General features: G+C 48.5%; 1 long non-coding RNA gene across 1 annotated transcript; it reads right to left on the minus strand.

Moving 5' to 3' along the window:
• Positions 1-1,230: 1,230 nt before the first annotated feature.
• On the minus strand, positions 1,231-18,191 carry LOC125556081. The gene is made up of 4 exons (XR_007304995.1): positions 18,181-18,191; positions 15,118-15,120; positions 1,893-2,018; positions 1,231-1,560 (listed from the first exon to the last, which is right to left on the minus strand). It is a non-coding gene; the product is annotated as an uncharacterized LOC125556081 (long non-coding RNA).
• Between the last annotated feature and the right edge of the window lie 7,137 nt (positions 18,192-25,328).

The following is a 25,328-nucleotide window of genomic DNA, read 5'->3' on the forward strand; positions in this document are numbered from 1 at the left end:
ATCCATGTGGTAGCTTGAGAGGGATTGAGCGGAATCGAGAGACGCAAGACAAGACAAGGGTTTAGACAGCTTCGGGTCCCGGGAAACATCATCCGGTAACAACCCTACATGTTGTTTGATGCTAGATCTCATTATCATCACGAGGGAGTCGCCGTAAACTGGCACTCCTCTTTGTGTCTAACCCTAAGATTGTTCCTTCTTGCTTGTCGCTTGTCCCTCTTTGGGGAGCCCTGCCCCTCCTTTTATAAGTTGAAGGGCGGGTTACATGTGGAGTCCATTTCAGACTAAGACTTAAACTATTTTGACTTCCTTTCCTGGGCTTCTTAACGTCTGCCGGTTTAACATTGTCTGCCGGTTTAACATTGTCTGTCGGGTTATGATTGACTTAATACCTGCCGGTGCTACCATCTGTCTTAACTCTGCCGGTTTAACACTCGCCGGTTTTACCGTCTATTTTAGCCATCTATCTTAACTGTCTGCCGGTTTACTACCAGCCGGTTTACCGTTTGTCTTGACTCTCCGCCGGTTTACCATCCGCCGGTTTACCAAGTCCCAGCCGGTTTACAACTCCAGCCGGGTCATACCGCGGGGTATATCCCCGACACACCCACTTGATCCTCTCTTCGACTCTATCGATATCTATGACCCCTCCCTCTCTTCTTGTGGATCACCTGACCCTCTATATATGATATAGATAGGCCTCCATTTGACACACATTGCATGCAAAATTATGTTTGAGATGTCTTCGACACATATTCCCACAAATACATTCACGAAATCAACCTCCCCTAAAAAAACAAAAAACACTCACGAACGCACACGCCATTTGTCTAGGTTTGTATCTCTCACACACACCTACGTAGGTGGGGGACGTGCACAAAGAGAAGAGCTGCACGCACGGCGCATATACTCCCATCTCTTTCCCAACCACACACTACTAGGAAAAAGGCTACTAGCAGCGCGGGTAAAATGCTACTAGTAGCGCGGATACTCGCGCTACTAGTATCGCGCTACAGCTAAAAGTTAGTAACAGCGCGGGTGCACCCGCGCTACTACTAACCTAACTACTAGTAGCGCTCACTTATATCCCACGCTACTACTAACCTAACTACTAGTAGCGCTCATTTGCTTCCCACGCTACTACTAATAATTTAGGAATTAAAAAAATAAAAGTTAGATGTAGTATTCATGGATGATAATACATACAGTGCAAACCAAACCAACATCACATAACATTCTCAAGATTCCATTTAACTTCAGACACACACAATGATCATCGAAAGGTGGGTACCTTCCCTGGTGTTCCATCACCAACCTAAACAGACAACTTCCCTAGATGTATCTACCAAGGCTCGAAGCTTAGACGCCGGTGGACCCGAATCCTCCCTCCTCCCTCCCCCGGACGGTGGCGTCGAGGTCCACCACCTCGGCGACCTCCGGCGTCAAAATCACCTGGACAATCATCTACGCGACATGGCCACCAGCTTCACGGAGAAGTCCGCCTCTGAGTGGTTGAAGTGCACAGCGCCCACCGGTTGCGCTAGTCAGCGTCGATCACCCCTGCGCCCATGTCGAGAAAGTGAAAACTTGTTAGTACGCAAATTGCATCAGTTCAACTAAATGGTATATTCCAATTCACAAGACCCATTAATTCAGTTAAGATTCTTTCTCATCTAGCAATTTAAAGGGGCTCATGCCAAAAATATATGCTTAATTCCTCACTGGCTATTCAAACTAAATGGTCCAAGAACTTTGGGACAATCAACAACCTTTCAGCTTGATCTCCGCTAGCTACTTTGGATTCAACAAGAAAAGGAACATTCATTTGAACGGAAAAGAACAAGAAGGCAAGCATGCTATCAATCTTCTGGCTAGAATTTCACAAAATGCACCTATCAAGTGTACTCTAACAATCGACGTGTCCCATCTCCTCATGATTAAGGACTCTAGCTGAGCCGACAACATGGAGCAAGATGTACTCGTTTCCGAGCATGAACCCTTGGCTGTCATCAATGAACCTGCAACATCCATCATGCCCATTGTAAAATATGTTAGTTTCAGAACAGCCTCTAAAATTTTCATGTTGTAACTTTATTTTAATACCACCTCTAACAGGGCCTAATCTCCCATATCAAAATACTGTACCCAGGAACATATATTTCGGGACAGCAAACTAAATTGATGGCTGCTCTCAAATCATACATCCAAACGACACAAATAAATACTCTAAAGAAACCTTGGAACTTTATCTAAAACTTATGTAAAGGGGCCAACTCAAAATTCTAAGCCTAGCTAACTCATTTTTCAGATCTAAGCTTGCTGTCAAATTGGACAGTGCAGTTTTTAACTGAACCAAGTTCAATTTACAGCCATGATGCATAACTAGATGCTAAAACTAACACCTTGTAGGGAGAGGCGATGCACCATTTTTACGTCGAATCAAAGGCTTCGCATATGCGCTTTGGCCGGATAAATAGATGATATCTCCCTTAACAGTATGCATGTCATGATGCAGAACTAGTATTTCCAAATTTCGCCAAATCACCACTTGAGCATTTCTAGAGGAAATTAATTGATTCTCTACATAGCATCTGCCCTACAATAGCTATGAACCTGGGTTACTTGCTGTCAAGAGAGACCCGATGGTAGGGTTGCAAAACTAGAGGAGGGGCTACTCTGTTTCGGGCAACAACAATGCCTTTTAGTTTAGCATTTTTCAGGTACGTGACAAGACAAGATAGGTAGTTAGTGGTGAGTGCCACGGTGAAGGGCCAAGCAGCACATGACTGAAACTGAGATCGGAATACTATTAGCATTATTTCCTCATGATGATTCAGAACTGAAAACGTGAGCAATTACTGTGCACTCAAAGAAGTTTAGTTTGAGTGGCCACCAAAAATTAGAAATGGTTCCATGAATGCAACAAATCTACATTAGGAACTGATCAGGATTGGTGATGCTTAGAAATGGATGAATCTGCACGTCTTAGTTTTGGCATGCCAAACAAAGAGTGATGCATATATTCATTCGTCTGAATGTACGAGTGCAAAGTCAAGTCTGCTGCAATTACTAGTGGCTCTCCCTAATCAGAATGGATTGGGTTCCTATGCCTAATCAGCTTGGCATTTCCGCAAGTGTCAAATTTTCCTACTGTCTCCAATCACAGGAAAATATCAAACTTTTCTCCTCTCATCTTGTCTCTGAAGAAAGGTTCTGTTTTATTGACTTGTCCTCTCTAATGTTTCTGTAGCAAGCAAATTTGATGACCCATGAGCGAAGCAAAAGGAAGAGGGGAGTGAGTACCTTGGCTCGACGACTGCGCGACGGAGCTGCATCTCCACGGCCTCTAGTGCCGGTGCCGATGCCGTGGTTGTGGGGGTGGATCCAGAGCTCGCTTGCTTGGACAGGGAGCAGAGGAAGGGCGGCGTCCTCCCTTCCATTAATTATTGTCAAATGAACTTACGTTGAAGACACCCATGGGCGGGGCCCTTGACGCCCTCGCGCACGAGCTTGGCCTCCTCAGCCAGGTTGACGATGGAGTTGACGGCCATGTCACCCCTGCTCTTCCCCACCACGTCCTCCGATGCCATCTCCTCGCCCGCGTCCGCCTCCCCTCTTGCCCTCCCGGATCGCGTGCGGCGGCGACAACGATGGTGGCCTCCCCTCGCCGCGGCTCAGAGGAAGATGCAGGGGAGAAGGAGAGGGAGAGGCTGGGGATCGCCGGTGGGGAGGTCTCCGGGGAGGTGGGCGGCGACAGCGTGGGATGGGAGGGAGACGAGGGGTGAATCGGGAGAAGAGAGGAGGCGGAAGGGAGGCTGGCGGTGGAGGGGATCTGGATCAAGGGTTGGGTGTTTTTTTTTCGAGACAAACAGTGCTGGACTGGTGGGTGGAGTGGGACGGTTGGTGGGGTGGATCGGGGGTGGGTGGTGTGGAAATGTACTAGTAGCGTGGGCATCTGACCTGCGCTACAGCTATTCACAAAGTAGTAGCGCATGTTTATAATCCTCGCTACTACTATGACATGTCCCCGGGGGGGGGGGGGACACGACAGAGACCACTTAGTAGTAGCGAGGGTTAAAAATAAAAACCCGCGCTACTAGTAAGTAGTAGTAGCGAGGGGTATAAACCCACGCTACTAGTAAGCGTCTGTGTATAAGCTTTTCCCTAGTAGTAACACCCGCGCGGGTACACGGCGGAGCTCATTTCTATAGGAAAAGGCAGCCCACGTGGTAATTTGACACGTGTACTAGTTGTCCACTGGTGGAGGGAGGATCTTCTACCATGGGTGAACAAACAAACTGCGACCTGATGCGTTATGTTAAAAAAGAGGCAAACCATGTGGGGTCTACCTTAGAGGCAAGGCTCTATACTCTGGAGTACTTTTGATGTGTCTCGTCAACTCGCAGAACGAGGAGTAGCTTGCTTAGTACGCCGTCTCCCCCGCCCACAGGCGCGGTGGCTCGCAGGATGAGGTGAAGCTTGCTTACTAGTAGTAGTACTGTACGCCTTACGCCCACTCCCTCAGCCACACGCGCGGTGGCTCGCAGGACGAGGAGAAAATTTTACTATTCCCTCTGTTTACTCCTCGTCCCTACTATCTTGGTTAGAGAGATTATCATATTGTTTGGAATATATATGTCCTTTAATAGATTTCAATATGAACTAGTAGTACATACTCCAAACACTGATGTATATCGACGTATTTTAGAGTGTAGATTCACTCATTTTGCTCCGTATGTAGCATAAAGTTGAGACACTTATTTTGGAACAGAGGGAGTACATATTTGCTATGATCTGTCAATCATTGAGATGCAATAGCATGCATGTTAGTCTCCTTTGTATTTGATGAAATGTTGCAATGGGCAACCTTGGACGCAAGATACATGTAACAGAAGCTGGAAGCTTCATAGCATTGTACTATCTCGCTGATAAATTACAGTACGTACTATACAAGTACTTCCTCCGTTCCTAAATATAAGTCTTTGTAGAGATTTCACCATGAACCACATACGGATGTATATAGATGCATTTTAAGTGTAGATTCATTCATTTTGTTCCGTATATGGTCCACCTAGTGGAATCTCTACAAAGACTTATATTTAGGAACGAAGGGAGTACTATGTAAAGAGTTAGCTGTCGCACGGTGTCCAGAAAATATGGTGATAGTGTGAGGTGGGCCATGTAATCACTCAGCCTGCGTGTTTTCACTGCTCTTGCACTCCTCCGCCGTAAGAATGGAGCAAATTGTAATCTAGTAGTACCTCCTTTCGCCGAAAGCGTGGGACATCCAGTAGTCCTACCACCTCAGTAATAATGACCAATGAGCCGTCAAATCACATAGACCCAGCAGTAAGTTGGACGGACGAAGCAACCATCACTCTTGAATCCGCTTCTCCCTTCAACGCAAGCGCCAGTGAGAGGTCGCGTCCGCTCTGCCCGGGCATGAATGCGACACCGATTCTTTGGAGCGGCGCTGACTGTTTCGGGCGGGAAGCGCGCGCGGGCGATGGAGGGGCTTTGGGTGGGCCAGGCTGGTCAGGAGCGGGCGTGGCAGCTGTCCGCCTGTCCCTACCGGACGCCCGGAAATGAGAGGATGCACCGACTCTTGCGGCTAAAATTGTACACTACACACCATCTCTCTATAGGAGTAGGTCGATCTGTCGCTCTCTCTAACACACACATGCTGTTAAACACACACACACACAGGCACACACAGGTTCATAGAATAGGAAAATCATGCGAGTGCGAAGCCATAGGAAGTGAGATACAAATGGAGTACGTACAAGAAGATAAGAGGTGACGAATATTCCATCAAACATGGACTAAGGAGTAGTACTCCCTCCGTCTAGGTGTTAAGTCATCCTACGGAAATCAGATATTCCCAAAATGTTTAGGCGTCGTCCATTAACTTCGCATCTCAATCCCCTCCTGGCCTTGTTGCTAGCGAGCGTTGTTACTTAGGGAGCGTTTGGATCCTTAGCAAGAACAACTTATAGCATAGCCGGGCAAGGTTAGGCGTTTGAAACTATTAAAATATGTTAGCTTTTGTGGGCCAGCTAGCTTGGGTGCGCTAGAAAAGCCTTGCTAGCTCAGGAGAGCCAGATCGGCTCGTTTTCGATGGCAAACTTCGCGTAGTAGTAACATAGATTAGTATCATATGCATGTTGTACTAGTCCAAGTTACTCACCACTATGACCAGCCTAAGCAATGTAACCAAACGCTCCTTACTCTGCCTTGTTATCTCCCTCGGAAACCCAATGCATGGAGCGCAACTACACGTTGATCAGTCAAGAAATCAAAGTCGGCTTGCATGCGAGTTAATACGTGGCCCTGCTGTCGGGACCCCGATTCTAAGTCACACCGATCTAGCCTGTAACACCTCATATCACTTTGCGGCCTCACGCACGGTATTCCCACGGGTGTCGCCTTACCATGGTCCGGGACCGTTTGTGCCTTTTGGCTCACGTATATGATAGTATCGCTAGCATCCATATGACAGAGAACCTGGGCTGACATGGCTAGTCGTGAACCCAAAGCGGTGCTAACCTATGGGGACAGGCATACATGAATCACATCAAGCATGTCGGTCAACAGCATATGAATCCGGGCTGTAGCACTAGGCTAACAGGACTCCGGGGAACCCGGGCTGTAGCAGGCTAGGCAGGACTCCGGAAGTCACTGCGTGACATTTACCCGAAGGGACAGACATAGGAACGAAGTGGAACACATGCCGGCCAGTCAAGTGTTCTGAGCAGTAGTGCTGGGCTAGCAGGACTACTATGGCTCAAGGAAGCACTAAACTACATTTCCCCATAAGAGAGGCTGCCAAGGATAAACAACTAGATTGTCGGATCCCACACATAGCAGTACACGTCACACGTACGCATAACATGCAAGTATGTGCTGTACAACATGGCATCACAACATAACGCGTCATATAGATAAAGGCTCAGAAGAGCCACATAGCATTAAATACAAACAGGGGTCACATGACTCATCATTCAGAGCATACAAGCAACGGAAGCATTACATGTCTGAGTACAGACAACTACGAAAGAAAAAGGCCGAGGAGCCTGACTATCCACAAGTCCCTCCCAAGGGACCAAGATCGTAGCTGAGGTACAAGCTACTCGTCGAAGTCCAAGTGGTACTACTAGTGAGACAGATGTCTCATCTGCAAAACGTAAATAAAGCAAACGTGAGTACAAAGGTACTCAGCAAGACTTACATCAGATCCTATCATACATGCATTTGTATCAAGAAGGTGAAGTGGGGTTTAGTTGCAGCAAGCCAGCTTTGACTCAGTGGCTATCCTGTTCTACGACAACGAGAAACTTCTTTGAGATGAGGCAGCGCACACGAGTCCACTAAGCACCACATCAATACACTACTATGGATTCATCCTCGTCTCCTGACGAGAAGGCCATCCATAGCACTCACACTTGTCTTGAGCATTCTAGAGTATCCACTTTAAGTTGTCTATGTACCACGTAAGCATCCAAGAAGTCCGTAACCGAGGACACGGCTATTCGAATAGATCATGATAACCCTGCAGGGGTGTACTTCTTCACACACGCTCTCACCACTTATCACCATGTACACGTCATGTACCTCGGCAACCTTCAAGCGGAAGCCTGGCGAGGGTGTCGGCCACGACCTGACTAACCACACAAGACTCTAGTCCAGGTTTATCACCTATTCGGGTTCCATCCGCAAGGAGATCCGGCCGGGGTGTCGCTCACGGCCCCAAACGATATGTGTAGGGTTCCCAAGCCCACCTCGCCGGATGGATCTGCGCTTGGTACACCGTGCAACTTGTGCCTAGTCTGTCCCAAGCCCACTTGGCCGGGTGCCACTTGGTAGACTACTAACACTACCTACAAACACCAGAAACTATTTGCGACTCCTGAACAGAGATCAAGTTGGCTAATAAGTCGAGAGGGGCACTTAAGCATTCCAATGTGTGGTAGTAACTAGTCATTGGACAACATACACGAAACTCAGTTCTTAAGGACGGTTCCAGTGAGACAACCCACCATGTACTCCTACATGGCCTCTCACCGCTACCTTTATCAAATCGTGTTCACATGCTTAACTCTCAGCACCAGAACATATCGTACCACTCCAATTCATTCCCGATGAATCAGACCTGACACAACTCTAAGCAATAGCAGGCATGGCATGGCAAGAACACAACATGGCTCAATCAACTCCTACACATGCTAGTGGGTTTCATCTAGTTACTGTGGCAATGACAGGTCATGCAGAGGATAAGGGTTCAGCTACCGTAGCACACAGCAGTTTGAATCGCGTTGTCTTAATGCAGTAAACAAGAGCAGAAGCGAGAACATGGGTTTGTATCGGAATGATCAATGGGTTGCTTGCCTGGTAGATCAACAGGGGGCACTGCTCCACTGATAGGTACTCTCGAACACTTTCCGGAGCAGGACCTATCGAGAAGGAACGGTGTCGGAAATCAAACACAAGCATATGCAACATTATGATGCATGAACATGGCATGAGTATGTGATGTTGTAGGAGCTAATGCAACTAGCAACACAATTAAATGAAGTTGGTTTGAATACAAGATTCAAATTCAAACTCCATATATGATTAGTTAAATGCCATTTATTTGTTTTGTCCAAAACAGAGGACAAACATTGTTCAAACATGCATGAAAATGCCATAAACAGATTCCTTGAATTTTTCTGATAATTTTTCATATATAAATTATTTCATTCTAAGTTATAGATTATTTTCTATGATTTTTAGAAGTTTTGAACATTTTCTGGAATTTCCTGATTTATTTTAATACCAGAAAATGATATATTGCGTCAGCACAGCGTCATGCTTGCGTCAGCAAGTCAACAACGCTGACCAAGTCAAACCTGACGTGTGGGGTCCACACGTTAGTGATTCAGTTAGTTAACAGGGGGTTTATTTAGTCTAACTAGGATTAGTGGGTGCCGGGCCCACTGGTCAGTGAGTAACTAGGTAACTAACCTAGATTAATTAGTGTTAATCTAATACTAACTAAAGATGTCAGGGGGTGGCCCAGGCATCAGTGACACAAGGGGGAGGGTCAAACCCGCCGGCGACTCGACGCCGGCGAGGCCCGAGACGGCGGCGCGGCTCGGAAAACGGCCACAGGGCACGAGCGAGGCTGTTCTTGGGCTCGTTGGAGAGCTCTTGCAGGCGCGCGTCTAGTGGTGGTGGAGGCCGGGCCTATGGTGGCCGGAGCCAACGACGGCGAGCAAGTCCGCGGCGGCCGGAGTTCGGTCGAGCTCGGGTTCGAAGCTGCAGTGGGCATGGCGATGCGGGCGTAGCACCTACGGCCTCTGCGTGGTGCGGGGAGAGGTTTGGACTTGCTGGGGCGACCATGTGGTCACCGGAGCTGCGTCGGCGACGATCTCAGGCGGCAACGGTCACGGTCATCGGCGAGGCAGCGGCTACGGCATGCAAGTGAGCAAACGGAGAGGGAGCGGAGGAGCAGCAACTCACAGCGGTCTCTGTGGGCTTGACGGCGAGCTCCGGGATGCACTGAAGACGGCGGGGAGGCGATGGAGATCCACGACGGCCGGAGATGAAGACGACAGCGATGGAGGCGCTCCAGGGCCTCCCGAGGCGCGTGGCTCGACGGAGAGCTTCAGGGTGAGGTGGCGGAGCTCGCAGACACGGAGGGAGGGCGAGGGGGAGGCGGTGGCTGCGGCAACGGTGGCCGTTGGCGACGGCAGCGCTCGACCGTGAGCGAGAAAGCAAGGGAGAGGAGAGGAGAGGACTGGGGGGAGTGAGCGGTGTTCAGGGGGGGTGCGTGGCATCGTCGGGTGACTCCAGCGGCGAGCGGGGAAGCAGGAGGTGGCCGGCGTGTGCTCGCGCGCGGCGGCCACGCGCGCGCGTCCTCCTGGCGGGAGGTGGAGGACGACTGGCATCGCCAGTCGGCTGGGCCGGCTAGAGGAGTTGGGCCGCCAGCTAGGCTGCCAGGCAGGTAAGGCCAGGTGAGCTTTTCTCCATTTTTGTTTTCTTTTCTATTTTCTGACCTTTGTTTTATTTAATAAAAATACTAAATCAAGTTATTTTCTTCTGAAAATTTTTGCAGGGGCCTAAAGGATTATTCCAAAGCCCCTCACCAAAATTCAGAATTATTGGACAATATTTTATATATATAAAAATATTTATCCAACGCAAATAATTACTGGATTAATTCCAAATGGCCAAAATAAATATTTATGAGCTCCTAAAAATATTGGTTTGAATTTTACCTCTGGCCAATATTTTCAGAGAGAGACATGAACATTTTCTTGGACCCTTTTGGAGCAATTTTTATCTGGGTCATTTCCAGAAATGATTTCTGAGGGTTTTACAAATCCCCATTTCAAATTTAAATGAAATTTAAACGTGATGCACACATGACTAGCTAGCCTAGGTCATACCAGAACTAGGGATGTGACAACTCGCCCCCACTCGGAAGAATCTCGTCCCGAGATTCAGGAGTCGGCGGGAAGAAAGCGGGGTACTCAAGTTGAAGACGATCTTCACGCTCCCAAGTAGCTTCTCTCTCGGAATGATGAGACCACTGAACCTTGAGAAACTTGATGTTATGATGTCGGGTGACACGCTCTGCTTGATCAAGGATGCAAACAGGGTACTCTCGATAAGTGAGGTTATCTTGGAGATCAAGCGTTTCATGGTCCACTCCGCGGATGGGATCCGAGAAGCAATGCATGAGTTGAGAGACGTGGAAGACATCATGTACTCAAGAAAGATGTGTGGGTAGTTCCAACTGGTAGGCAACCTCTCCTCGTTTAGCGAGAATGCGAAAAGGACCAATGTAACGAGGAGCCAACTTGCCTTTGATACCAAAACGATGGGTACCCTTCAAGGGAGTAACCCGAAGATAAGCCTTGTCGCCAACTTCATAAGCCACTTCCTTATGACGACGGTCATACTGGCTCTTTTGACGAGATTGGGCTGTTTTCAAGTTCTCACGAATGATGCGAACTTGCTCTTCTGCCTCCTGGATCATATCCGGTCTAAAGAATTGTCTCTCACCGGTTTCTGACCAGTTCAAAGGTGTTCGACATCTTCGTCCATACAGAACCTCAAAAGGAGCTTTCTTGAGGCTGGATTGGTAGCTATTGTTATAAGCAAACTCGGCGAAGGGAAGACACTTCTCCCAATCCATACCGAATGAGATAACACAAGCTCTAAGCATGTCTTCGAGAATTTGGTTGACCCTTTCCACCTGACCACTTGATTGAGGGTGGAAAGCGGTACTGAAGGAAAGATGGGTGCCCATGGCAGTTTGGAAACTCTCCCAGAAATGAGAGGTGAAAAGACTACCACGGTCTGAATTGATCTCTAGTGGAACACCATGAAGTGATACTATTCGAGAAATATATAAGTCAGCGAGCTGACTAGCAGTGATACTCTCTCGAACGGGTAGGAAGTGAGCCACTTTGGAAAGACGATCAATGACTACGAAGATAGCATTATTCCCTCTCTTGGTCCTGGGAAAGCCGGTGATGAAGTCCATACCAACTTTATCCCATTTCCACTCAGGAATAGCTAAAGGTTGAAGGGTGCCAGCAGGCCTTTGATGCTCTGCCTTAACGCGACGACAAACATCACAGTTAGCAATGAACTGAGCAATTTCTCTCTTCATCCTAGTCCACCAGAACCTCTGGCGTAGGTCCTGATACATCTTAGTACTACCGGGATGAATCATGAGAGGGGATTCATGTGCCTCCTTAAGAATCAGTTGTCGCAGATGTTGACTCTTGGGAATCACCAAGCGATTCTCAAAGAAAACAACACCCCGATCATCCATAGAGAAACAACCACCAACTCCCTTCTTAATGTTTCTCTTGATGCGGATAACACCCCTATCAAACTTCTGATCAGTAATGATCTGATCCTCAAGGGTAGGTTTCGCCACCAAGGTAGAAAGGAATCCGTGAGGAGCAATGTGAAGGTTAAGCTTAGATAATTCCTCATGGAGAAATGGCTGGCCCTGTTGCAACATGAGATTGTTGCAATAGAACTTACGACTTAGCGCATCAGCCATGACATTCCCCTTGCCTGGGGTGTAGGTAATCCCTAAGTCGTAATCTGAGATCAACTCCAACCAACGTCTTTGCCTAAGGTTCAAATCTGGTTGGTGAAGATATACTTGAGACTCTAGTGGTCGGTGTAAATCTTGCAACGTTTACCGAGAAGGTAATGTCGCCATGTCTTAAGTGCATAGACTACGGCTACAAGCTCTAGATCACGTGTAGGATAATTCTCCTCATGTGGATGCAACTGTCGAGATGCATAGGCAATCACATGGCGATCTTGCATAAGAATGCAACCTAGTCCCTGTCGTGAGGCATCACAATAGATAACAAAGTCCTTAGTGAAGTCCGGTGGCACAAGTATGGGAGCAGAAGTCAGGCGTCTTTTCAGTTCCTGAAAACTGTGCTCACACTGTGGGGACCACTCAAACTTTTTATCTTTCTTGAGAAGTTCCGTGAGAGGTTTGGCCACTTTGGAGAACTTCTCAACGAAGCGGCGACAATAACTGGCTAGGCCAAGGAAACTCCTAACTTGCTTAACCGTTTTAGGTGGAGTCCAATCAAGAACGGCATGAACTCTTTCGGGATTGACAGCAATGCCCTTACCAGAGATTACGTGGCCGAGATAGGTCACTTCTGGCAACCAAAATTCACACTTGGAGAACTTGGCATAAAGGCGGTGCTCTATGAGTTTTTCTAACACAAGTCTAAGATGTTCGGCATGCTCTTCCTCGTTCTTCGAGTAAATAAGGATATCATCGAGGTAAACCACGACGAACTTATCTAAGTACTCCATGAAGATCGAGTTCATCAAGCGAGAGAAAGTAGCTGGAGCGTTGGTTAGACCAAAGGACATGATGGTGTACTCGTACTGACCATAACGAGTGACAAAAGCTATCTTAGGAATATCCCCATTTCTGATCTTGATTTGGTGGTAGCCTAACCTCAAATCCATCTTGGAGAAGACTGAGGATCCAGCGAGCTGATCATACAGATCGTTGATCCTAGGGAGCGGATACTTGTTCTTTATCGTGACCAAATTAACGGGACGATAATCTACAACCATTCGGTCCGTACCATCCTTCTTCTTGACGAAGAGGATGGGGCAAGCCCAGGGAGAAGAACTAGGACGGATGAAACCCTTTTGCAAGGATTCATCGAGTTGTTTCTTAAGCTCGGCTAGCTCTAAGGGTGCCATCTTGTAAGGTCTCCTAGAAATTGGGGCGGTTCCGGGGATAAGATCTATAACAAACTCTACATCTCTGTCAGGTGGAATACCTGGCAGTTCCTCTAGAAAGACATCCAGAAAGTCGCGGACTACCGGGATATCTTCAAGGTCAGGAAGAGGGCTGGCATTTAGAGAATATAGTTGACGCCTTGCAATTTTGGTGGAGACAGTGACTATCTTGCCAGAGGGGTGTGTGAGCTGAACAGACCTGGTGTAACAGTCAATCTTGACATAATGAGCTTTCATCCAGTCCATACCCCAAGATGATGTTAATATCTGAAGACTTGAGGGATATCAAGGAAGCTAGAAATACAAGTCTGTCAACATGTATTTCATTGCCATAACTTATCCTAGAAGTTTGTCACTTGGATCCAGGAGTTTGAATGAGTAGTGGGGAGGGCATATCACAAAATGACATGTCGTGCAAATGGGCATAACTTTCGGAAATGAAGGAGTGAGATGCCCCGGTATCGAATAGAACCGAAGCTGGGTGACAGTTGACAAGGAGTGTACCAAGAACGACATCTGGATCATCATGAGCGTCTTTAGCTGAGACATGATGCACACGTCCAAGTTCAGTGGGAGCTGACTTGGCACTGATCATTTGGTGTGAAGGCTTACTACCACGGCCAACAGACTTCTCGGGCTGGGGTGGAGCAACACGAGTCTGAGTGCAAATACGGGCAATGTGGCCTGGCTCTCCGCACTTGTAACAAATCTTGGAGGTAGGACAAGGACCCGCATTGACAAGTGGTCTACCAATAGGCATGGGTGTAGCATATGGTTGAACTGGGTGAGGTGCCACACAAGAAGGCCTTGGTGTATAACCGGGTGGAAGAGCGGAGTTCGGAACCCAAATCCGGCGCTTCTGAGAACTAGAACCAGAGGAAGAACCCAAATCACGGGTGTGCTTACGAGATTCCTCGTAGGTGAGTTGAGCTGTCTCTGCATTAATGGCCTTGTTCACAAGAGCGTGGAATGTATTGCAATGATGCAAGTGGAGATCACGATGCAACTTGGGGTTGAGACCCTTCCGGAACCTAGCCTGCTTCTTGGCATCTGTGGACACTTCTTCTGTAGCATAGCGGGCAAGGTTCTCAAATTCTCTACTATAAGCATCAACAGCCATCTTACTCTGGGTGAAACTACAAAACTCTTCTCTCTTGAGGTCAATGAGAGCCTGAGGGATGTGATGCTCGCGAAAAGCCTCAATGAAATCTCTCCAGGTGGGTATCTGGCCAGCTGGAAGCATAGCCTCATAGTTCTGCCACCAAATACTAGCAGGACCTTCCAGGTGATAAGCAGCATAGGTGACCTTGTCACCTTCAGCTATGTTCACAGAACGCAGCTTGTGTGTGATACTACGGAGCTAGTCATCCGCATAAAGTGGTTCAATGGAATGATGGAAGGTAGGTGGTTTCAGGCCAATGAAGTCATGAATGGACACAAACTCTTTGTGCTGCTAGGAGGTGTTCTCCTCAATACGTGCTAGCAAGCGGTTAGACTCACGCTTGTTCCTCTCCATCTCTAGCATGAACTCTGCCAACGAGGACTGATCGGGAGGATCCTCATCCCTACCATCTCCGTGGTTCCGGCTACGAGCAATAGAACTTAGGTTATCCGGCAACATCCTGAAGAACGAAACCAAGGAAGACAAGGATGGATTCAGCATCAACTATAGGTTGCAGAGGGTAGCACAAGAATTTAGTATCTCTCAAACTCTTAGAACAATGCCGGCAGCATAACGGCAGTAGAATGCTCAAAATGAAACATTCTGCAAAGACGGGTAGCACCAACCTCAACATCATCACTCAAGGTTCAAAAATATTACTAAACAGGCTACACCGGAAATACTCGAACTGGGATATGACTCAGATCAACCAATCCTAAGAAACTACGGAGTAGTAACACATGATCCTGATAGACAGAAGAGGAAGCCTAGCTCCTTAACCCCGTAGGAAAGATAGGATGACTCAGATCAGAAGGCATGAGGTATAGGGAGTAAAAAGAGCCTTACGTTCCCTTCCACAATCAATTCCCTTACATAACTAAAGAATTTCTAGACTCAACTTCGAACAGGTTGGCTTGGAAATCCTACAGGCAGTCAGGCTCTGATACCAAAGCTGTTGGGACCCCGATTCTAAGTCACACCGATCTAGCCTATAACACCTCATATCACTTTGCGGCCTCACGCACGGTATTCCCACGGGTGTCGCCTTACCATGGCCCGGGACCGTTTGCGCCTTTTGGCTCACGTATATGATAGTATCGCTAGCATCCATATGACAGAGAACCCGGGCCGACATGGCTAGTCGTGAACCCAAAGCGGTGCTAACCTATGGGGACAGGCATACATGAATCACATCGAGCATGTCGGTCAACAACATATGAATCCGGGCTGTAGCACTGGGCTAACAGGACTCCGGGGAACCCGGGCTGTAGCAGGCTAGGCAGGACTCCGGAAGTCACCGCGTGACATTTCCCCGAAGGGACAGACATAGGAACGAAGTGGAACACATGCCGGCCAGTCAAGTGTTCTGAGCAGTAGTGCTGGGCTAGCAGGACTACTATGGCTCAAGGAAGCACTAAACTACATTTCCCCATAAGAGAGGCTGCCAAGGATAAACAACTAGATTGTCGGATCCCACACATAACAGTACACATCACACGTACGCATAACATGCAAGTATGTGCTGTACAACATGGCATCACAACATAACGCAAACTCATATAGATAAAGGCTCAGAAGAGCCACATAGCATTAAATACAAACAAGGGTCACATGACCCATCATTCAGAGCATACAAGCAACGGAAGCATTACATGTCTGAGTACAGACAACTACGAAATAAAAAGGACGAGGAGCCTGACTATCCACAAGTCCCTCCCAAGGGACCAAGATCGTAGCTGAGGTACAAGCTACTCGTCGAAGTCCAAGTGGTACTACTAGTGAGACAGATGTCTCATCTGCAAAACATAAATAAAGCAAACGTGAGTACAAAGGTACTCAGCAAGACTTACATCAGATCCTATCATACATGCATTTGTATCAAGAAGGTGAAGTGGGGTTTAGTTGCAGCAAGCCAGCTTTGACTCAATGGCTATCCTGTTCTACGACAACGAGAAACTTCTTTGAGATGAGGCAGCGCACACGAGTCCATTAAACACCACATCAATAAACTACTATGGATTCATCCTCGTCTCCTGACGAGAAGGCCATCCATAGCACTCGCACTTGTCTTGAGCATTTTAGAGTATCCACTTTAAGTTGTCTATGTACCACGTAAGCATCCAAGAAGTCCGTAACCGAGGACACGGCTATTCGAATAGATCATGATAACCCTGCAGGGGTGTACTTCTTCACACACGCTCTCACCACTTATCACCATGTACACGTCATGTACCTCGGCAACCTTCAAGCGGAAGCCTGGCGAGGGTGTCGGCCACGACCTGACTAACCACACAAGACTCTAGTCCAGGTTTATCGCCTATTCGGGTTCCATCCGCAAGGAGATCCGGCCGAGGTGTCGCTCACGGCCCCAAACGATATGTGCAGGGTTCCCAAGCGCACCTCGCCGGATGGATCTGCGCTTGGTACACCATGCCACTTGTGCCTAGTCTGTCCCAAGCCCACCTGGCCGGGTGCCACTTGGTAGACTACTAACACTACCTACAAACACCAGAAACTATTTGCGACTCCTGAACAGAGATCAAGTTGGCTAATAAGTCGAGAGGGGCACTTAAGCATTCCAATGTGTGGTAGTAGCTAGTCATTGGACAACATACACGAAACTCAGTGCTTAAGGACGGTTCCAGTGAGACAACCCACCATGTACTCCTACATGGCCTCTCACCGCTACTTTTACCAAATCGTGTTCACACGCTTAACTCTCAGCACCAGAACATATCGTACCACTCCAATTCATTCCCGATGAATCAGACCTGACACAACTCTAAGCAATAGCAGGCATGGCATGGCAAGAACACAACATGGCTCAATCAGCTCCTACACATGCTAGTGGGTTTCATCTAGTTACTGTGGCAATGACAGGTCATGCAGAGGATAAGGGTTCAGCTACCGTAGCACACAGCAGTTTGAATCGCGTTGTCTTAATGCAGTAAACAAGAGCAGAAGCGAGAACATGGGTTTGTATCGGAATGATCAATGGGTTGCTTGCCTGGTAGATCAACAGGGGGGCACTGCTCCACTGATAGGTACTCTCGAACACTTTCCGGAGCAGGACCTATCGAGAAGGAACGGTGTCGGAAATCAAACACAAGCATATGCAACATTATGATGCATGAACATGGCATGAGTATATGATGTTGTATGAGCTAATGCAACTAGCAACACAATTAAATGAAGTTGGTTTGAATACAAGATTCAAATTCAAACTCCATATATGATTAGTTAAATGCCATTTATTTGTTTTGTCCAAAACAGAGGACAAATATTGTTCAAACATGCATGAAAATGCCATAAACAGATTCCTTGAATTTTTCTGATAAATTTTCATATATAAATTATTTCATTCTGAGTTATAGATTATTTTCTATGATTTTTAGAAGTTTTGAACATTTTATGGAATTTCCTGATTTATTTTAATACCAGAAAATGATATATTGCGTCAGCACAACGTCATGCTTGTGTCAGCAAGTCAATAGTGCTAACCAAGTCAAACCTGACGTGTGGGGTCCACACGTCAGTGACTCAGTTAGTTAACAGGGGGTTTATTTAGTCTAATTAGGATTAGTGGGCGCCGGGCCCACTGGTCAGTGACTAACTAGGTAACTAACCTAGATTAATTAGTGTTAATCTAATACTAACTAAAGATGTCAGGGGGTGGCCCACGCGTCAGTGACACAAGGGGGAGGGTCAACCCCGGTCAGCGGTCAAACCCGCCGGCGACTCGACGCCAGTGAGGCCCGGGACGGCGGCGCAGCTCGGAAAACAGCCACAGGGCACGAGCGAGGCTGTTGTTGGGCTCGTTAGAGAGCTCTTGCAGGCGCACGTCTAGTGGTGGTGGAGGCCGGGCCTATGGTGGCCGGAGCCAACGACGGCGAGCAAGTCCGCGGCGACCGGAGTTCGGTCGAACTCGGGTTCGAAGCTGCAGTGGGCGTGGCGATGCGGGCGTAGCACCTACAGCCTCTGCGTGGTGCAGGGAGAGGTTTGGACTTGCTGGGGCGACCATTTGGTCACCGGAGCTGCGTCGGCGACGAGCTCAGGCAGCGACGGTCACGGTCATCGGCGAGGCAGCGGCTACGGCATGCAAGCGAGCAAACGGAGAGGGAGAGGAGGAGCAGCAGCTCACAGCGGTCTCGGTGGGCTTGGCGGGGAGCTCGGGGATGCACTGAAGACGGCAGGGCGGCGATGGAGATCCACGGTGGCCGGAGATGAAGACGGCGGTGATGGAGGCGCTCCAGGGCCTCCCGAGGCGCGTGGCTCGACGGAGAGCTTCAGGGCGAGGTGGCGGAGCTCGCAGACATGGAGAGAGGGCGAGGGGGAGGCGGTGGCTGCGGCAACGGTGGCCGGTGGCGACGGCAGCGCTCGGTCGTGAGCGAGAAAGCGAGGGAGAGGAGAGGAGAGGACTGGGGGGAGTGAGCGGTGTTCAGGGGGGGTGCGTGGCGTCGTCGGGTGACTCCAGCGGCGAGCGGGGAAGCAGGAGGTGGCCGGCGTGTGCTCGCGCGCGGCGGCCACGCGCGCGCGTTTTCCTGGCGGGAGGTGGAGGACGACTGGCATCGCCAGTCAGCTGGGCCGGCTAGAGGAGCTGGGCCGCCAGCTGGGCTGCCAGGCAGGTAAGGCCAGGTGAGCTTTTCTCCATTTTTGTTTTCTTTTCTATTTTCTGACCTTTGTTTTGATTTAATAAAAATACTAAATCAAGTTATTTTCTTTTGAAATTTTTTGCAGGGGCCTAAAGGATTATTCCAAAGCCCCTCACCAAAATTCAGAATTATTGGACAATATTATATATATATAAAAATATTTATCCAACGCAAATAATTACTGGATTAATTCCAAATGGCCAAAATAAATATTTATGAGCTCCGAAAAATATTGGTTTGAATTTTACCTATGCCCAATATTTTCAGAGAGAGACATGAACATTTTCTTGGACCCTTTTGGAGCAATTTTTATCTGGGTCATTTCCAAAAATGATTTCTGAGGGTTTTACAAATCCCCATTTCAAATTTAAATGAAATTTAAACGTGATGCACACATGACTAGCTAGCCTAGGTCATACCAGAACTAGGGATGTGACACCTGCATGGTAGCTCTTAGTTGTTTGGATTAATTCACTACTAGCGAAAGGGCTATAGATGATGGATACTAATGGCGCACCTGACATGTGGTGCGCCACTACAATATAGCAGTGGCGCACCATGTGCAGGTGCGCCATTAGTGTGGAAGACACTAATGGCGCACCGGATACATGGTGCGCCACTAGTAACATTTTTTTTTCATTTTTCCAAACATACTAATGGCGCATCATGTAGACAGTGCGCCATTACTAGTTAAAACTAGTAATGGCGCACTGTCCACATGTGCGCCATTACTAAGTCTTTCCCTCTAGCTAATGGCGCACCGCCAGGGGGTGCGCCATTAATAATCTTCCCCCTAGCTAATTCGCCCGATCCCCTTCGTCCCTCCCTCGCTCCACACCCGCTCAGACGACCCCCGCGCTCCGCCTCGCTGTCTCGGGCCTCGCCGCCGACCCACTACGCCACCGCCCCACCTACTGTGCCGCCGCCCCACCCACTGCGCCGCCGCGCAGTCTCCTCCGCACGTAAGCCCCCCGCCTCCTCCGCCCGTCCATCGCCTTCAGCCTCGTGCCCCACCCACCGCCGCCCCACCCGTTGCGCCGCCGCCCGGTCTCCTACGCCTCCACGATCTCCGCGGTGAGTCCCTCAATCGTTCCCCCTTCGATCCGCCTCCATAGGCCGCCGTAAGCCGCTGACGTCGACCTCGCGCTCACCCCATAGCTAGCCCGTGTGCCCCCGGGCTGCTCCTGCCCTTGGGCACGCATCCGCCTGCGCCCCTGGCCATCCCTCACCCGTGCTCGTCCGCCATTGCCGCTCGCGCGCGCCCATGCTGACTGTTGTCGCGCCGCCCCCGCTGCTGCTGTTGCTCTACTGACTGCACTACTGCTGCTGTTGATGTTCGCTGCTTGGCAGCTGCTTGCTGCTGCCTTAGCGTTGCTCTTTCCCGTTGCTGATCATGCTGCTGCTGCTGGGAAGAAGAGTAGGAGCCATTGTTGCTGTTGTTATGCCTTTGGTCAGCGCCGAGCATGTGGTCCATGGAGTAGTAGGGTGGTGAGCTTGGTGTTTGCAGGTGGTGCTGGAAGGAGTAATCCTGGCCATTGGCCTATCAATCCTGCAGGCGTGCGTGCGGCGGCGGCTAAGTCAGAGAGTCAGGCCAGATGGTTGGATTGCCTTCTACATAGGCAGTAGCATGCATAGGCAGTTGACATGTTCTGAGCCGTTGCTTCAATCCAGTGCTCCTCATAGGATTAAGCAAAGACAATTAAGCAAAAAGACAACACCATCATAGATCACACATTCCTCAAGGAAGAACCACTTTCATCTATCCATGAAGAACCACTTTCCTGCTTGTCTGCAAAGTGGTTGTTGGAGTCCAGAACACTTAAATAGTTAGTCAAATGAATTGCTTGCTTGCTACTTTTTTTAGCTACTGTTTTTATTAAAAAAAATATTGGAGTTTATATCATATATATTGCTGGCATGTATTTCATATGTTCTGTAGCATTAAGGCTACATAGCATGCCATTTTTGTGCCTTGTATTAATTGCTTTCCCAACATGTTTGCATGTTTAAGTGAAAAAAGAGGAAGAAAGGAGAATCATGGTAGGGTTTCATGGCTAGAAGATATATTGCTGGGTTTTGTCTCCGACCATCGTGTCGTGATGATATTGGGGGGTTTTGTCTCCGACCATCGTGTCATGATGATATTGTGGGGTGTTGTGGGGTTGCAGCGGGGCGGGGTGGGATAATGATTTTGCAGGTACCCCGAGAGGCCCTTGAGTTTGCCGAAATGTCGATTAACTTCCGTTTCGGCAAATTCGGGTACTCCATATGTCCTATTTTCAGCAAAGGTCATGCTGAAATTTTCCATGGATTTTAGCATGATTTTGCTAACAATAGGACATATGGGGTACTTGCGACTAATGCATGGGCCTGGGTATCTTAGTACTTAATTAAGTAGGATCAACTGCCTACGTAATATAAATTTATATTGAAATTGTATTTAATCTGACTAGAAATTTTGGGATAAAAATATTTCGGATCCCATCAAAATGTGGGAAATTTTATTGAATTCTGTTTTGAACGGTTGGTTGAAATGGGCTGTACTTTTAACAAACTGTAAATGGGCTGTAGTAAATTCCATTAGAATTCAAAAATTGGTTGCACATTCTTACAAATCTCAAATGGGCTATAAGTTCTCTGCCACACACATGTGTCCTTACTAAGTTGACGCGTCCCCTCAAAAAAAAGAGAGTTGATGCGTATGCAAGGCTTTGTCAACTTATAGTCAACACACGGTTCTAGCAGTAGTGGCCGTTGGATGTCCATCCAACGGATGCCGTGCTTCTTCTTCAATCTCGGATATTCTAGCTTCACCCTCCCAAAAAATGATTCCTCCCCCTGACATCTGGGGTGCACCATTTCTGTCACACCCTAGCTGGTTCATGCATTAGAGTGTTGCATCATGTCTACTTTTACAGAAACTTGAAATGGGGATGACAGAACCGCCAGCACCCCCCTGGAAACAACTAGGGTTTACTAAAATCATTTTCAATGAACCCAAAATGCCCTTCACAAAATGTTCATCAGTTCTGGATTGGGTTAAAACCCCTGGAAAAAATGGTGCACTCTTTTCTAGAACATTCTAGATTCTTTGAATTAAATCATAAGTATTTGAATTTGGGCATTTAAATGCTATAAAATATTTTAAATGCCCAAATAATTCTGGATTTAAGTGAGGGCTGTTAGGAATAATCCCAACAGAGCCCACAATTATTTTCAGGATTTTAGTAAGTGCCTAAGTATTTTTAATAAAGCCTTAAAGTTACAGAAAAATAGAAAAAGAAAACAAAACAGGAAAGAGAGAAAGAGAAAGGATTACCTGGCACCACCCAGCAGGCCCACCTGCCGGCCCATCCCAGCCACCGCTCCAGCGAGCTGCTTGGCTTGGCCAGGCAGGCAAGCAGCTGCTCGACGGCGAGCACATCATGCGTGCCACGCAACTGCCCGCCGCCTCGCCGCTCCCATCGTCGAGCTGTCAACGTGGGACGAACCCCCTCTCTCTCCCCGACCTCGCAGACACTCGCTCTCCCCTTTGGCTCCTCTCTCTCGCCCTCCCCGACATCGCTCGAGATGTCACCGTCGCCGCTGCTCGCCGCAGCCACGTCCAACGCCGTCCCCGCGCCCTCTCACCGTGTCCGGACGGTTCGCCGTTGTCGACTACGTCAACTAGCCAAGCCGCATGATGCCGGAGCCCCTACATCGTCCCCGCCTCCGTCGTCTTCAACCTCGGGCTGCCGAGATCGCCGTCGCCATTCCGACCACACCGAGCCTTCCCCGAGCATGCTGACCGTCTCTGCGACTTCCCAGTGAGCTACTGCTCCTCCACCTTCTCTCTGCTTTGTCGCTAGAGCTCTGTAGCCGCTGTGCCTTTTCCGTCCGAATGCACCGCCACCTGAGCTCGTCGCCGACGTAGCTCCGGCCGCTCAGCGGTCCCGCTGGCATGTCAAGCGTGCTCACCGCATTGCGCAGATGCTGTAGGTGCTAGCGCCACGCCGCCTAGGCCACTGCAGCCACGCGCACGAGCTGACCCGAGCTTCGGCCTCCGCCAAGCTCATCGCCGGCGATGCTCCGGCCACTCCCCGTCCAAGCCATCACCACGACTGGATGCAGGCGAGCACCAGCTGCCTGTAGCTGCTCTCCGCGCAGCAAATGGTGCCCTGTGGGCAAATCCCGCAGCACGCCTCCGCGTCTGGCCTCGCCGGTGGCTAAACGCCGGCAGGCTTTGACCCGCTAACCGACGAGTTGTCCACGTCTGACCCGTGTGGGCCCAAGTTGACTTCCCCCCTGAGCCTATGACAGGTGGGGCCGACCTGTTAATTAGTTTAGGATTAGTGCTAAATAATTTTAGTTAGTTTAGGTCACTGACATGTGGGCCCAGGACCCACTGACAGTTAGTTAGTATAAACTTAATTCTGTTAGTTAGCTGAGACACTCACAGACAGGTCCCACCAGTCAGGTTTGACTGGCCCTGGCACCTTTGACTCGCTGACGTCACAATGATGTAGTGTTGACGCAATTATTCATTTTCTGGACTTATTTTTATATAGGAAATTCCAGAAAATAGCCTAAACTTCTAAAAATCATAGAAAATCAACCATAGCTATAAATCAAACAAATTATATATGAAAAATGATCAGAAAATTCTATCTATCGATCTGTAATGGTTTCATGCATGAAAAACCACTTTAACCTTGCTGTTTAGGTGAAACAAGCTAACACACTTATTATGCATAGGAACTTAAACTTCCATTTGAATCTTTGGTTCAAATGGACCCATTTCAACTTGTTTCACATTGCATTAGGGCAGGACACATCATTTTGCCATGTCATAGCATGCATCATATTGTTGCATATTGTCATGTGTTGATTATGTTATGTGTCCTTCGTGGTAGGTCCTGCCTCCGAGGATATCTCCATGTATCCAACTGAAGGGCAGTACCCTACTACCACTCCATCAGGCAAGCAGCCCCATTGATCATATCGATACAATCCCATGTTCTCACCTCTGTTCTCATTTACTGGATTAAGGCAACAACGTTTCAAACTACTATGTGCTGCGGTAGTTGAACCCTTATCCTCTGCATGACCTGTCATTTCCACAGTGACTAGATGAAACCCACTAGCATGTGTAGGAGTTGATTGAGCCATGTTTGTGTCAGGTCCCCTTGCTATGCCTGCTATGCTTAGAGTTGTGTCAGGTCTGGTTCATCTGGGTGATGGGCTAGAGTGAAATGTTTCTGACGGTAATGTGAGTGGTGCGTTGAACATGATTTGGTAAAGGTATCGATGAGAGGCCATGTAGGAGTACATGGTGGGTTGTTTCATTAAGGCTGTCCATAAGAACTGAGATCTGTATGCGTGATTTAAGATTCAGCTACTACCACACATTGGGCCCTGAAATATAACCCCGCTCGACTTACTGACCCCTCTCGTCCTCTGTCCAGGAGTTGCAACTAGTTTCTGGTGTTTGTAGGTTATGTGTTGGTGGCCGTGCGTAGCGCTGACCCTAGGGGTGGGCTATGATGTGGTAGATACACCGTGGCACGGTGTACCGAGTCGCCCGTTTGGTGTCTCGGGAACCCTGCACACATCGCTTGGGTCCGTTGAGGACACCCCGGCCGGATCTCCTTGCGGATGGAACCTGAATAGGCGATAAACCTGGACTAGAGACTTGTGCGGATAATTAGGTCGTGGTCTACACCCACGTCGGTTTTCGCTTGAAGTCTGCCGAGCACATGTCGTGTGCAGACGCTAAGTGGTGGAAACATGTGTCACGAAGTACACCCCTGCAGGGTATAAAACTATTCTAATAGCCGCGTCCGCGGTAAAGGACTACTTGGTTGCCTATACAGTTCATAGACAAGTTAATGGATACTACTAAAAGACTCAAGATAAGTGTGAGTACCGAGGATGGCTCTCTCGTAGGATGACGAGGGAGGATCCCCGGTGGAGTATTGTGTTGGTGATTAGCGGACTCGTGTGCGAAAACTATTTTACTAGTGGTGTCCCGTAGGATAGCTTAGCCAAGAGTCAAAGCTGGCTTGCTGCAATAACTCCACCACCTTCTTGAGACTGAGCATGTATAGTAGGTTCTGATGTAAGACTTGCTGAGTACCTTTGTACTCATGTTTGCTTAATTACTGTTTTCAGACGACAACACCGCCCCCTCCGATGGGTTTTATGTAGATCTCGACATAGATGAGTGACTTGCCACCCAGGTGGTG

Source organism: Triticum urartu, chromosome 5, assembly GCF_003073215.2.
Source record: "Triticum urartu cultivar G1812 chromosome 5, Tu2.1, whole genome shotgun sequence".
Taxonomy (NCBI): Eukaryota; Viridiplantae; Streptophyta; class Magnoliopsida; order Poales; family Poaceae; genus Triticum; species Triticum urartu.